This window comes from Pongo abelii, chromosome 12, assembly GCF_028885655.2.
Source record: "Pongo abelii isolate AG06213 chromosome 12, NHGRI_mPonAbe1-v2.0_pri, whole genome shotgun sequence".
NCBI classification, from domain to species: domain Eukaryota; kingdom Metazoa; phylum Chordata; class Mammalia; order Primates; family Hominidae; genus Pongo; species Pongo abelii.
This window is the reverse complement of record NC_071997.2, coordinates 70,793,058-70,801,227: the sequence shown is the minus strand read 5'-3', so window position 1 is coordinate 70,801,227 and position 8,170 is coordinate 70,793,058. Positions and strand designations below refer to the sequence as shown.

Below are 8,170 nucleotides of genomic sequence, written 5' to 3'. Positions count from 1 at the left end.
AAAGTTTCAGTGCCGCAAAAGAAATAGCACTCGAATATAAAATTTTATTTTTAATTCTCAGCAAGGCAATGTACCTCTATAGAAGGGTGTGCCCTTACAGATGGAGCAATGGTAAGTGCACACTTGGACAAGGGAGGGGAAGGGGTTCTTATCCCTGATGCGTGTGGCCCCTGCTGCTGTGTCATCCCCCTATTGGCTAGGGTTAGACCGCACAGGCTAAACTAATTCCGATTGGCTAATTTAAAGAGAGTGACGGGTTGAGTGGTTTGGTGGGAAAAATGGTTATGGCAGAGCAGGAAATGGGAACGAGTCAGGGTGGAAAATGAGTCAGGGCGGAGCAGATAATCACAATGAGTCAGGGTGGAGCAGGTAATCGAAAGAGGCTGCTTTACAAGGAAGTTAAGTTTAAAAGTAGAAGGCAAAGAATTGAACATACTGACATATTAATTCTTTGAAGAGAAATTTAGAACTCATATCTTACAATGTTAAAGAGACTTTACAGATGGCATTAAGAACCTTCATAGTCTTAATGGGGAGATATAGTTCAAAGGATACAAAGCTGCAGTTATGTGGGATGATAAATCTAGAGATCTAATATACAGCATGAAGACTGTAGTAAATAATATTGTATACTGGAAGGCTGGTAAGCAATAGATTTTAGGTGACCTTACCACAAAAAAAGGTAAGTATGTGAGATGACGAATATGTTCATCAGCTTGACTATTGTAATCATTTTATTATGTATATGTATATCGAAACATCATGTTGTACACCATAAATACATACAATAAAAATAAATATTAACGGCCGGGTGTGGTGGCTCATCCCAGCACTTTGGGAGGCTGAGTGGGGAGGATCACTTGAGCTCAGGAAGTTCAAGACCAGTCTGGGCAACATAGCAAAATCTTGTCTCTACTAAACATTTTTAAAATTAGCTGAGTGTGTTGATGTGTGCCTGTAGTCCCAGCTATTCTGAAGGTTGAGGAGGAAGGAACGCTTGAGAGCCCAGGAAATCGAGGTCACAGTGAACTATGATGATGCCATTGCACTCCAGCCTAGACAACAGAGCCAGACTCTGCCTTTCCGCCACCTCCCCCCTCCTCTGCCAAATATATATACAAACAAAAACAGGCTAGGTACAGTAGCTTATGCCCATAATCCCAGCACTTTGGGAGGCAGAGGTGAGTGGATCATCTGACGTCAGGAGTTCAAGACCAGCCTGGCCAACATGGTGAAACCCCAACTCTACTAAAAATACAAAAAAGTTAGCTGGGTGCAGTGGTGCGCACCTGTAATCTCACCTACTTGGGAGGCTGAGGCACGAGAATCGCTTGAACCCAGGAGGTGGAGGTTGCAGTGGGCTGAGATCGTGCCATTGCATGCCAGTCTGGGTAACAAAGTGAGACTCCATCTCAAAAAACAAAAACAAAGCAAAATAATAAGTAAGAGCAGTGGCTTAAGCCTGTAGTTCCAGCTACTTGGGAGGCTGAAGCAGGACGATCCCTTGAGGCCAAGAGTTTGAGACTAGCCTGGGCAACATAGTGAGACTCAGTCTCTAAAAAATAAAAAAAAAATTAAAATTGATAAATAAAGGCAAGTATGTGTGTGTGGATCCATATATATATGATTCATACAGGTGTGGATTCATATATATGTATATCTATATATATACACACATATATATATGAATTCAAGATGGGTAGGGGATTATCCTATATCATTCCAATAAGAATAATTTCATAACAAGGGTTTTGTTTGTTTGTTTGTTTTAAGACAGGGTCTTGTTCTGTCACCCAGGCTGGAGTTCAGTGGCATGATCTTGGCTCACTGAAACCTCTGCCTCCCGGGTTCCTCAGCCTCCCAAGTAGCTGGGACTACAGGCGTGTGCCACCACACCCAGCTAATTTTTGTATTTTTAGTAGAGACGAGATTTCACCATGTTGGCCACGATGGTCTCGAACTTCTGAACTCAAGTAATCCACCCGCCTCGGCCTCCCAAAATGCTGGGATTACAGGTGTGAGCCACCGCTCCTCGCCATAACAAGGCTTTTTAAAAGCAGATGAATTAAGGAAAAGTGGAGATCGGACAGATGTGATGTATAATAAGAAGGACTCAAGGCTGGCTTCGAAGATAGGGGAAGAGGCCATGAGCTAGGGAGTGTGAGGGCCTGAGAAGCTGGGAAATGAAAGAAGCTGAGAGCCTCCAGAAAGGAACACAGCCCTACCAACATCTTGATTTTAGTCCAGTGAGACTAAAATCAGATTTCTAACCTACATGGCTATAAGAGAGTAAATTTACCCAGGCTTGTGAGGTCTGAGGAAAACAAGAAGAAAAAAAAAGTAAATTTGTTTGTTGTTAGCCACTGAGGGTATAGTAATTTGTTACAGCAGCAATAGATCATGAGCACATGGTTATGGGGCCAATTCCTTTCTCTCTTCTTGTCTCTGCTCACTAGAAATGTCTTTATCTGTAATTTGGTTTTCATTAGAAGGATAGTAGCATATATAAATGGCCACTCCCACTGCAAAATAAGAACATATTCTGGTTTATAAATCATCCTTGGGAGGTTTTGGCTAGCATGATTCAGTCCCTTAAGTCTGAGCATAGTGTTATTTCTGGAAATTTTAAGATGCCACTCAGGTAATGGGAATGTACCAAATTGAATTTCTGACCCTACCTGGTGGTACATTGACCCATCTTGTGAAGATCGGCTAGCTGGTTCGTTCCACCTTCAGCGATGACATTTTCTACTTGCAAATACCAAATGCCAGATGAACACATGTAAAGGATATTAACAATACAAGCCAGAAAAATAATAAGGGCCAAAGAAAGGTGCAGAATAAAAGCTATTCAGAGAAATTTGAAGGAGAGCTCCCAAAGTCTTCTGATAGGGAGGACCTGAGAAGTTTGCAAGAGAAGGAGGACTTGAATTAGGCATTTATACGAGTAAAACACCAGAGGCAAATGCAGTTAAGGCAGAAGAGATTAATAAAAGATTGGAAGGCAGATTGAAATTATCTTCTGTGGGAATGTGATGGTTGAGGAATTTGGATTGGGCAACCAGGAGCTAACAAAGGTTTTAGGGAAGGATCACAATGAAAAGTTTGGGGAGATATTCACCTAGATCTATGGGGTTACAGTTCTGTGAACTAGGCTAGCACTTAAATACAGTCTGAATTCAAACATGAAATGCAAAAAGACAACAGGGATTATCTGGGAGAATGAAGGACATGCTTTTGGTCTTTATTGCTCAAACTGTTTCATGGCTATATGTTCCTCTCAATTTGTGTTGAATAGATAGGATTTCTGTCACATTAGAGTATGAAGAGCATGAGAGTAAACAGTGCCCTCTGAAAAGGAAAATCTTTTAGCTTGAGCAAATTTATTTTTATCATTTATTTATTTTTTGAGACAGAGTCTCACTTTGCCACCCGGGCTGGAGTGTGATGGCATGATCTCAGCTCACTACAACCGCCGCCTCCCAGGTTCAAGCCATTCCCCTGCCTCAGCCTCCCGAGTAGCTGGGACTACAGAAGTGTACCACCACGTCTGGCTAATTTTTGTGTTTTTAGTAGAGACAGGATTTTGCCATGTTGGCCAGGCTGGTCTCGAACTCCTGACCTCAGTTGATCCACCCACCTCGGCCTCCCAAAGTGCTGGGATTACAGATGTGAGCCACCGCACCCAGAATTTTTTTTTTTAATTTAAAGGTTAAGGATGCATCGTGACATAGTCTCAGGAGGTCCTGATGACCTGTGCTGAGCCAATTTTAAAAGGAGCTCAAATTCTGAGGCCTGCAGGTTTACTTATTCCAGTGCTTCAGAGGCTAAAGTCCCTCTGGATTCTTAGCTGCATACAAATATTTATTTTGAAATTGAGCAAATTTGTGGAAAAATCTTGTGCTGAGTACTAGTCTCTAAATTATTTATGACTCCAAATTTTCTGCCAGTCTTGACTGTGGTCTGACCATAGATTTTATTTTATTTACTCGTTATTTATTTATTTATTTTTTGAGACAGAGTTTCGCTCTTGTTGCCCAGGCTGGAGTGCAATGGTGCAATCTCAGCTCACTGCAACCTCTACCTCCCAGGTTTAAGTGATTCTCCTGCCTCAGCCTCCTGAGTAGCTGGGATTATAGGCATGTGCCACCACAGCCAGCTAATTTTTTTTTTTTTTTTTTTTTTGAGACAGAATCTTGCTCTGTCGCCCAGGCTGGAGTGCTGTGGCACGATCTCAGCTCACTGCAAGCTCTGCCTCCCGGGTTCACACCATTCTCCTGCCTTAGCCTCCCAAGTAGCTGGGACTACAGGCGCCCGCCACCACACCCAGCTAATTTTTTTTTGTATTTTTAGTAGAGACGGGGTTTCATCATGTTAGCCAGGATGGTCTCGATCTCCTGACCTCGTGATTCGCCTGTCTCAGCCTCTCAAAGTGCTGGGATTACAGGTGTGAGCCACCACATCTGGCCAATTTTTTTTTTTTTTTTTTTTTTGAGACAGGGTCTCACTCTTTAACCAGGCTGGAATGCAGTGGCACGATCTTGGCTTACTGTAACCTCCGCCTCCCGGGTTCAAGCGATTTTCCTGCCTCAGCCTCCTGAGTATCTGGGACTACAGGGCACACTACCACACCCAGCTAATTTTTGTATTTTTAGTAGAGATGGGGTTTTGGGCAGGATGGTCTCGATCTCTTAACCTCCTGATCCGCCTCGGCCTCCCAAAGTGCTGGGATTACAGGCATGAGCCACCGTGCCTGGTCAGCTAATTTTTGTGTTATTAGTAAAGACAGGATTTCACCATGTTGGCCAGGCTGGTCTCGAACTCCTGACCTCAGGTGATCCACCACCTCTGCCTCCCAAAGTGTTGGGATTACAGGCGTAAGCCACCGTGCCCGACCAAAATTTCTATGTATTAAGATGATATATATACTTAAAAAAAATAGATATGTAGTGTCCCACAGATCTGAGACACCACAGTTTGCTTAGTTATCCCTTATTGTAGGCCATTTTGTTTGTTGGTTCATTCATTCATTCATTCATTCGTGGTAAAACTACCCAGGCTTTGTGCTCATTCTCAGCATGTGGACATAAGTTATAGCTCTTGCTGTCAAGGAATATATAGTCTAGGAGAGACAGATGTGGAAAACAAGTATAGTACAGTTATATATAATCGAGATGAACCTCAGTGTTCCAGGAATATCTACCATGCCCCAGTTCTTCCTGAGAGATTACACATTCCCCACCTCACTGACAATGGCAGTGAGCCCGGGACTAGGTTCCTTTCCCAGGGGGCTGTGAGCATCAAGGCTATGGGGAGGAATACTGGCACTGTTAGGCAGAGGCTGCATTTGACACTTCTGGAGGGTAACCAAGGGTGATGGGTGCCAAATCTCCTATGACCAGGGGTCTCCTATTGCACTGACACTGCTGCAACTCAGTTTCAGCTGGAATTTGGCTGACTAGTGAATAGGCACTGAGTTCTGAGATGGAGGTTCTAGTAATCCCCTAGGCCAGCCTCCAGTCAGCTGTGAAGGTGGTGGGGAGAAAAGGAGGCCAGATCATGCCAGGCCCAAACAGGGCTGTCAAGGGCAACAGGAGATATGTATGGCAGGCATGATAGATACCTTCTGGGTATCTGAGTGATGAATAGATGGAGGTGGGAGTGAAGGTGGATTTTGGTATTTTCTTAGAATGAAAGACAGCTGAGAATCTGCACATATAGGGTTGCCTAAAATTCAAGACACTTGGTTATATTTGAATTCCAGGTAAACAACAAATTTTTTTTTAGGCTGGGTGCAGTGGCTTATGCCTGTAATCCTAGCAACTTTGGGAGGCTAAGGTGGGTAAATCACCTGAGGAAAGGAGTTTGAGACCAGCCTGGCCAACACAGTGAAACTCTGTCTCTACTAAACATACAAAAATTAGCTGGGCATGGTGGCAAGCTCCTGTAACCACAGATACTGGGGAGGCTGAGGCCGGAGAATCACTTGAACCTGGGAGGTAGAGGCAGCAGTGAGCTGAGATTGAGCCATTGCACTCCAGCCTGGGTGACAAGAGTGAAATTTCATCTTGGAAAAAAAAAAGAAGAAGAAAATATTATGTATTTAATGGCATTGTATGGTACCCATTGTTTTTTCATTTTACAACATATCCTGAATATTTTCTGGGTCACTCACCAGTCTACTCATATCTTAATGGCTACATGTTACATTGATGCACTGAAATAAAAAAAATCTCCTTTATAGAATAGTTGTTTCTTCTTCATGGAGTTTTAAGATACAAATTAATCACACAATACTTAGAGGTGATCTATATTTACTAAAATCCCATTTAAAAAATTTCAAAAGCAGTATTTTGAAAAATAGGATAAAATAATCTTATTGCCCTAACACAGTTAATCCTCTGGCAATGTAGCTCTCTCTCTCTGTGTGTGTGTGTGTGTGTGTGTGTGTGTGTGTATTTAGGTTAGCTCTAGTTGCTAATGCAGTTGAATTATGTTACCTGGACACCTCTTGGAGAACCTGAGGTCATTTTGGCCTGATGCATTAATATTTAACAAGCCTGTGACTGATGGATTGATGCTAGCAAAATTAATTCAATCCACCTAGGTTTCTATCTGTTGGTAAAACAGCAAGGCCATCCAGGGGTCAGAAAGCAAAGACTTCTGGGAGGAAACGATTGAAAGTGGTTGTGACCTCTAGAATCTGGAATTGGGTACCGACTCCTCCATTGACCTTCTTTCACCTTTGTTCTCAGAAAAATGTCTCTTGATTGACTGCTGATGGGTCGGGTTGCCTCCATCCCTTATCTTTAACTAAAGTCTTGAACTCTCAGTAAATTAATAGATTGGCGGAGAAAACCCCTTTTTAGTTAAGCAGTACTGTAGTGTGAAAACTCTGGTCTTAGACATGGTTTTTAGTATGCATTGCAGATAATTAGTGTATCAGATATATGGATTGACTGAATATTCTGCCGAATTGACTAAATTGGTCTGTGTCATTCCCCAGTGACGTGGGGCCACTGTTCCTCTCTCACCTCTTTGCCTTTGGGTTCTGTTAAAGGAGGGTATTCTGGCATCATTCCCCATGCCACAGATGGGTGGGTTTGCAATCCATGGATCTTTTTGACGTAAAAAACATCAGCTCTGGTGCTTGCTTTGGCAGCACATATACTAAAATTGGAACGATACAAAGAAGATTAGCATGGCCCCTGCACAAGGATGACATGCAAATTCATGAAGCATTCCATATTTTTCCAATTAAAAACAACCAGCCGGGCGCGGTGGCTCATGCCTATAATCCTAACACTTTGGAAGGCCAAGGTGGGCAGATCACTTGAGGCCAGGAGTTCAAGACTAGCCTGGCCAACATGGTGAAACCCCATTTCTACTAAAAATGCAAAAAAAAAAAAAAAAAAAATTAGCCAGGCATGGTGGTGGGTGCCTGTAATCCCAGCTACTCTGGAGGCTGAAGCAGGAGGATCACACCACTGCACTCCAGCCTGGGCAACAGAGGGAGACTCCATCTAAAAAAAAAAAATTAAAACAAACAAACCGTATTAACTCTGGGATGTGGGCCACACCTTAATTGACATCAGTCACATGATTTTGTTCCCAGAAAGATGGTTCAGAACAGAGATATTGGCCAGGCACGGTGGCGTATGCCTGTAATCCTATCACTTTGTGGGGCCAAGGCAGGTAGATGACTTGAGCCCAGGAGTTCAAGAACAGCCGGGCAACATGGCAAAACCCCGTCTCTAATAAAAATACAAAAAATTACCTGGGTGTAGTGGCATGTGCCTGTATTCCCTAATACTTGGGAGGCTGAAGTGGGAGGATCACTTGATCTTGAGGAGGCAGAGGTTGCAGTGAGCTGAGATCATGCCATTGCACTCCAGCCTGGGTGACAGAGTGAGCCCTTGTCTCAGAAAAAAAAAAAAAAAAAAAAAGAATTCTTGGAAAAGCTAACATGAGAAAGTGTTAATGGGAGGATACGTGTAAACATAGTCAATCAATAATCCTTCCACAATATTTGATATGTCTAATCCTTACTAAAATATCATGAACCAATTGTAAATCTACATTTTAAGAAAGATTTGGAGAGCCCAGAGAAGCCAGAATGATTGAACAGGTGCTACATTGGTATATGAGAGAAGGTTAAAGTTGGGGTTTT

General features: G+C 42.8%; 1 non-coding gene across 1 annotated transcript; it reads left to right on the top strand.

Moving 5' to 3' along the window:
• Positions 1 to 7,146: 7,146 nt before the first annotated feature.
• Positions 7,147 to 7,253, top strand: LOC112131766 (U6 spliceosomal RNA). The gene has a single exon (XR_002914033.1). It is a non-coding gene; the product is annotated as a U6 spliceosomal RNA (small nuclear RNA).
• Positions 7,254 to 8,170: the final 917 nt, after the last annotated feature.